Here is a 7,788-nt window from a genome sequence, read left to right as displayed (position 1 = left end):
CTGCAGTCATCAAATGTCTCAGGGCACCCATTATGTTTCTGATATCATTCCAGGCAATACATATGCAATATTTCCTTTCTGATATTAAAATCTTTTAAAAACCAATTGCATTTATACTTGGCATACCCTTTGAAAGCATAATGATGCCTCATCATCACACCAAAGACTTATACAAGTAAATCTTCTACTTTGTAGAATTCTCTAGGCCACTGTTAGTCATGGATAGAGAGGGGCTGAACAAAAATATTTCAGTATATACAATGCTGAAGTGAAGTGAAGTTGCTCAGTTGTGTCCAACTCTTTGTGACCCCACGGACTATATAGTCCATGGAATTCTCCAGGCCAGAATACTGGAGTGGGTAGCCCCTTCTCCAGGGGATCTTCCCAACCCAGGGATCAAACCTAGGTCTCCCACATTGCAAGCAGATTCTTTACCAGCTGAGTTACAAGTGAACCCCATATATAGTGTTGGGGAGGAAGAAATCTTCCTATATCCTTCCAAGTTCTTCTGGCTGGTCTAAGAATTAAATTGACATAAGGTAGATTAAGAGGAGAAAATCAAACAAAAGTTTAATAACATGACAAAGGAGAGCTGAGTAACTCCCTCAAATGGCCAAAACCCTCACTTTAAATACCATCTTTAGCTAAAGACAGAAGAGGATACTGGACATAGTGCTTTGGGACACTAAATGGGAGGAAGCTAATTTGCATGGAGATGGAAAAGCACTGAGCCTATATTCTTTGCAGATACCTCAGGTGACAGCTCCGTTCTGGGAACAAGCCCTTTATCTAAGTTCTTCAGGTAGCTAAGGGGCAGGTAACAAGAAAGACTTCCTGAGTCTTCTTAAAAATGATCAACGTAATTTAATTATCATGCCAAAGAGACATACATTAGGGCGACAAACTTTGCTTCCCTACATGGAAACATTCTTCTTCAAGAGCTACATGGTGATGAATTTGTACATTCCAGCACAAGAATTTCAAACTGTCGTTGAGCAAATTAGTCTGCCAACCCTTGATAATCTGAAGATAGGTGGCTGATTGTGTATAAGAATCATTTTTCTCTCATTTAATTTAAGGGACGCACCACACACCTGTCCCTAAACCCCAGGACTAGATTTTCAGATTCTCTTCTAATATCCATCAAAGAATCACCCATACCTGATAGAAACTAGTAAGTTCGCAATGTGTGAGTTTTAAGGAAATGCCGATTAATTCACTTAATTTTATCAATTAACAACAACAAACTAAAAAGATGAAAGATCGATTTCCTTATTTTCATCCCTGTTTCTGGTATTTGTGTGGACTAGTAACAAACTCATCTTCCAGACAGATCTTGGAAGACTTCATTTCCCTACCCACATACAGTATTATTCCTCCCTCATCCGTGATTTTGCTTTCTGTGGTCTCAGATACCTGAGTCAACCATGGTCCAAAAATATTAAATAAAAAATTCCAGAAATGAACAGTTCATAAGCTTTAAGCCATGCACCGTTCTGAATAAGGTGATGAAACCTCCTCCTTCTGGCTCCATCCAGCCCAGGGCTTGAACCATCCCTTTGTCCTGCATATCCCGCCCATAAGTCACTCAGTAGCCACCTCAGTTATCGGGTTCACTGTCATGGAACTGCAGTGCTTGGGTATAACTGACCCTCACCTCACTTAATAACGGCCCCAAAGCACCAGAGTAGAGATCTGACAATGTGGATGATGCCAAAGAGAAGCTGCGCAGTGCTTCTAAGTGAAAGAGTAAAGTGAGCTCAAAGACCTTTTTGTATGCTGAGCTTGCTAACATCTACAGGAAGAACGAATCTTCTATCTGTGAAATTATGAACAAAAGAGGAAATCTGTGTTCGTTTTGCTGTCACACCTCGTACTGCAGAAGATATGGCCATGCTAAGTGATAAGGGCTTAGCTAAGATAGAAAAGGCATTAAACGTGTACAATAAGATATTTTGAGAGCTCACACTCACATAACTTTTATTATAGTATGTGGCTATAACTGTACTATTTTATTATTACTGTTATTAATCTCTTCTTGTGTCTGATTTATAAATGAAACTTTATCAAAGGTATAATTAGGAAAAAACATAGTATATATAGGGTTTGGTACTATCCATGGTTTTCTGGCAGGAGGCAGATGGGCCTCACACTGCCCAGGGTAAGCAGTTGGGGATTTTGTCCCCTGTGGACCAATAGTCCAAGATGAGAATAGCAGGACAATTGAGAGAGCAGGCTGGGCCCTGCCCAGATAGAAGACAAGAGACCACATATTTCTCATTCTTGAAGTCAGGAGACCTCCCTGACTACACACGCATAGAAAGGCTCCTAGGAGATGAAAAGGGCAGTGATGCTAAGTCTACTCACAGGCCTCTTCACTGGAATCCATCTGGGCTGAGAGATGTGTGTGCAAGCATGGGAGGATCCTGAGATATATCAAATCTGAACTCTGAACCAAGCAAATCAAAATGATTGACTGAAGGAAAACCTAGAAGAAACGCCCTGTAAAAGTGATTTAAACTGCCACCAGGGCATGATTCTGTCTCTGAGCCAGCCCATGTGTCTGTCCACACTTACGGCATTCTTTTTCCTCCTAATAAACACTTTACTTGTTTCACTACTTCCTATCTTCATGGGAATTCTTTTCTGCAAAGCCAAAAGGCCAGGTCCTTGTCACTGACCACTGATCTAGTGGCTGCAATTCAGTGCTCTCACTCCCACAGTCCACCTCAATCTCTGGCTGGGAACTGAACCCCTGCTTCAAGCCACTGCAGGCTCAGAGATCAGGTTCATCACTGGGGGTTGGGGAAAATACTCCCTGATGATAAAGGGGGAACATTCTTTCCAAGCGGTATATTCTTTCACAATGGTACAAAGGAGTTTAAAAGTTTTCATTGAAACTAACTCCAATCTCAACTGTTCCTCCTTCCTTTAAGAACTCTTCTGTCATTAACACTCTGCCCTTGACTGCTTTCCTGCCCCTCACGGCTTTCTCTTTCTTGCACCACTTCAGTCTTTCCCTTGGCTATTTTGCAACCATTTTCTTTCCACAATATCCTCCAATCTACCGACCACTCAGCTCTAACAGTGTGGCCACCTGATGCAAAGAGCCGACTGACTGGAAAAAACCCTGATGCTGGGAAAGATTGAGGGCAGGAGAAGAAGGGGCGACAGAGGATGAGATGGTTGGATGGCATCACCAACTCAATGGGCATGAGTTTGAGCAAACTCTGGGAGATAGTAAAGAACAGGGCAGACTGGAGTGCTGCAGTTCATGAGGTCACAAAGAGTCGGGACATGGCTTAACAACTCAACAACAATGAACCACTTGTGCCCTCTGATGAAATAAGCTCAAAGACCCTTTTGTCAGATCAATGGGGCAGTCCTGCAGCTATATCCAGACCTCAGCTCTGTTGAGTATTTCTCCTGTCTTAACCTTCCTGTGCTTCAGTGGCCACTCATGTGTCATTCTTAGCACAATTATATTGCTGCAGCACTTCTGTCATATTGATGCCATATTGATGTCATCTCTATGAGATGAGAGGCTTGTATTTCATACTGAAGTGAAGCCACAGTTGCTCAGTCGTTTCCGACTCTTTGTGACCCCATGGACTATACATCCCATGGAATTCTCCAGGCCAGAATACTGGAGCGGGTAGCCCCTTCTCCAGGGGATCTTCCCAACCCAGGGATCAAACCCAGGTCTCCCACATTGCAGGCAGATTCTTTACGAGCTGAGCCACAAAGGAAGCCCAAGAATACTGTAGTGGGTAGCCTATCCCTTCTCCAGTGGATCTTCCTGACCCAGGAATTGAACCGGGGTCTCCTGCATTGCAGGCAGATTCTTTACCAACTGAGCTATGAGGGAAGCCCATTTGATACTGAGCTGTGGTTAAAAATACAGCTCCTTCATGGCTGCATGTCAGATAACTGCTGAGCAACACACAGAGGGCTGAGATAAATGTTGGGCTGACCAGCTACGTACCTCATGCTAGACTCAATACAGAAGTTCCATACGCTTGCTGAAAGTTTACCTTCATGGTTGAGTCTGCATTCACGCCTAAGTGAGCTAGCGCTTTAATATTTCAGTTTTTAGTTAAGTAATGAAAAGGCACAACTAGAGAAACAAGACTCCATAACAGATTCAACTCTCTAAGTCATTAAATTTTGGAGCTAAATGTTTGATTTACAACCTAAGTTATTTTGCGGCATTTTTATATACTTTCTTATGTTTGTGTCCTTGGGCCCAGGCCTCACTTCCTGCTTTATACCAGTAAACTTTATTTTCTTAAGGATAGTATCAGTGATTTGTCAACTTGAAACCTGTTAAGGCAAATACCGTATTATGGGATATTTTTAGAAGTTTTCTATATTAGAAAACAACAGCAAAATGGCTAAGATACAGATGCTGACATGAGACTTCCTTAGTTTAAACCCTGGCTTCCTTCCTTCCTACCCTGCTATCTTGAGCAGGTTACCTAGCCTCCTTTTATATAAATTTTCTTTTTTTTTAATTGGAGCATCGTTGCTTTACAATGTTGTATTATTTTCTGCTGTGCAGCACAGTGAACCAGCTATTTGTACACACATATCCCCTCTTTTTGGATTTCATGTAAATTTCTTAAATTATAACTACCTTACAGGAGGATTGTAGCAAATATTAATCTCAGGAAAGCAACCCTGTGAAGCTTTCATGTTGGACACAAAACAAGCACTCAATAAATGTCAGAGCTTATTATTAGGGTTAAATAAACATATTCAAACAAGATGGGTCAACGTCAATGGAACAAACACTTATTAAAGGAAAATAAAGGAAACACACTTATTAAAGTCACAATAGCTATGATAGTTTGAGCACCTACTATATGCACTTTTACAAACATGATTTTACTTAATCTCCACAGAAATTTTGTTTTTGTCTTATCAGTTTTGCAAGTGATTGATGGATGGTTAGAGAAGCTTCATAATTTACCCTTGTTCACAACAAACAGACAGGATATGATTGGAATTTAAATCGAGTCTTTCTCTAAGTACTGCCTTCATACTCATCCCTCTCTACATTTCTACCCTAACTCCTAGACACAAGGCCCTCTGCTGACCCCTCGTAGACATTTCCCTGATGAGTGCTACATCACTCCTTCCTTCAAGGATCTTCGATTTCAGCAAGTGACAGATCACTATTTTATAGGACAGACTGACATTAGCCTTTTAATAGAAGTGCATATTATAGACTCTACCTATGCAAAAATGTACTTGGTGAAAGGAAGATCTTTCTCAGGTTAACAATCTTTTAAAATTTAATGAATGTCCAATGATCATCTGTAGAAATATCAAAAGTTCTGAGAGACCAGGAAAAATGCTTCATTGTTTGGGAATAAGCCATACATTACATCTCTGATTCCTGGCCAATAAATGCCCTGAACACCCTCACATATATCTGAAAGAGGGATTTCCATGGTGGTCCAATGGCTAAGACTCATGCTCCCAATGCAGGGGGCCCAGGTTCGATCCCTGGTCAAAGAACTAGACCGCACATGCTGCAACCAAGAGTTTGCACTCTGCAACTAAAAATCCCACATGCCCTAACAATGACTGAAGATTCTGAGTGCCGCGACTAAGACCCCGTGCAGCCAAATAGATACATAAATATTTTTTAAAATATCCAAAATATTCCCTGTCCACACTGAGAACCACTACACTTGCATATTGTGAAATCTATTTAGCTGGTGCCAGTGAGGAAGGAAGGAGGGAACAAAGGAAGGAAGAGAGAAAGAAAGAAGACTAGAAAAAAACTAGAGCAAAAAATATCAAACCATATTGTGAAGCTAGTAAATTAAACTTTTGTTTTACTGTGATATGCGGTATTTTTCTGTGTGGGTGCATGTGTGTGTTTTACAATACACATCCTAGCAGCAAACCAGACAAAACCAGAGTAACCTGGGGAAAGGTAATTCATGTTCATGGAAACAGTGACATGGCTTGTGTCAAAGTCTGAAGCAACTGTCCTGATGAGCCCATTGGGCTTCCCTGGTAGTTCAGTTGGTAAAGAATCTGCCTGCAACGCAGGAGATCCTGGTTCGATTCCTGAGACGGGAAGATCCTCTGGAGAAGGGATAGGCTACCCACTTCAGTATTCTTGGACTTCTCTTGTGGCTGAGTTGGTAAAGAATCCACCTGCAATGTGGGAGACCTGGGTTTGATCCCTGGGTTGGAAAGATCCCTTGGAGAAGGGAAAGGCTACCCACTCCAGTATTCTGGCCTGGAAAATTCCATGGGCTATATAGTTCATGGGGTTGGAAAGAGTCAGGTAGGATGGAGTGACTTTCACTTTCACTTTCAGACCACTGGAAACAGAATTCATGTGATCCATACCCTTCAAGGATTTCAACTTATTGAAAAGTAAGTAAATAAAGGTGTCTGTCTGTTCTTTTGTTTTTTAAAGAAAGAATGTTTCACACACACACATGCACATGCATAAATGTTCACAGGCATCTCTCAGCCAAACAAGTTAGACTCTGGTTCTGTGAGCTTTCTCATGGCCTGCCATGAGACCATGAGACTATGTAGACTACATAGACAATGTGACTATGTGACTTCTTTCATTCAAATGCTGTGAGCATCAGAAGGACATAAGTCAGTCAACAAGTGATTTAAGGGCAGTGTTCACACTGGGGCAGGGGAAGCTGCCAGAGTTAGTCAATTACAGAGTTCAGGTTTAGATATACAATGCCTGCTCTCTTTCTATCTAGACTTATATTTCTTCTCTTTTGATCCCAAAGTTGAATATGCAAGTCACACATAAAAAAACGTGCTTCAATTTCATTAGCCATTAGGGAAATGCAAAATAAAACCACTGTGAGCTATCACTTCATATCCACTAGATTGGTAGACATTAAAAATTCTGACCATATCAAGCATTGGCAATGCTATGAAGTAGCAAGAAGTCTCATTCAGAAATGCAAATTGGTTTATAAGTATTTTAGACATCAATTTGGCCTTAATGAGTGAAGTTAGCATGTGTGTACTCCATAACTCAGCACTTCCCTGGGTTTATACTCTAGAAAAATGCTTGCACAGGTACATACAAATAAGCAAGATGCTGCAAGCAAAGTTGTTCCAGAGGAACTGGTTCTAAAATAAACAAGCCAACCAATCCTGGAAACAAGAAGTCCAGAAAAACCAGACTGGGTAATTAAGTTATGGAATGGTTATATAATGGATAATGTACTGCAGTAAAAATTAAACAAACAATAGCTACATATATCAACATGGTTTAGCCCACAGTTTAGTGTTGAGTGGATCCAAAGAAAGTTGCATTAAGCCTTCAAAAAGAAGGAAACTCTAACACATGCTACAGCATGGATGAACGCTGAGGATATTATGCTAAGTGAAAAAAGCCAGACACAAAAAGGCAAATGCTCATGCTGAAGCTGAAACTCCAATACTCTGGCCACCTGATGGGAAGAACTGAGTCACTGGAAAAGACCCTGATGCTGGGAAAGACTGAAGGCAAAAGGAGAAGAGGGCAGTAGAGGATGAGATGGTTGGATAACTTCACGGACTTAATGGACATGAACTTTTGCAAACTCCAGGAGATAGCGGAGAACGCAATGGCAACCTACTCCAGTACTCTTGCCTGGAAAATCCCATGGGCGGAGGACCCTGGTAGGCTGCAGTCCATGGGGTCGCTAAGAGTCAGACACGACTGAGCGACTTCACTTTCACTTTTGACTTTCATGCATTGGGGAAGGAAATGGCAACCCACTCCAGTATTCTTGCCTGGAGAAT

This window comes from Bison bison, unplaced genomic scaffold (genome assembly GCF_000754665.1).
Source record: "Bison bison bison isolate TAMUID 2011002044 unplaced genomic scaffold, Bison_UMD1.0 scf7180017864461, whole genome shotgun sequence".
Lineage (NCBI taxonomy): Eukaryota > Metazoa > Chordata > Mammalia > Artiodactyla > Bovidae > Bison > Bison bison.
This window is presented reverse-complemented; position numbering follows the sequence as displayed.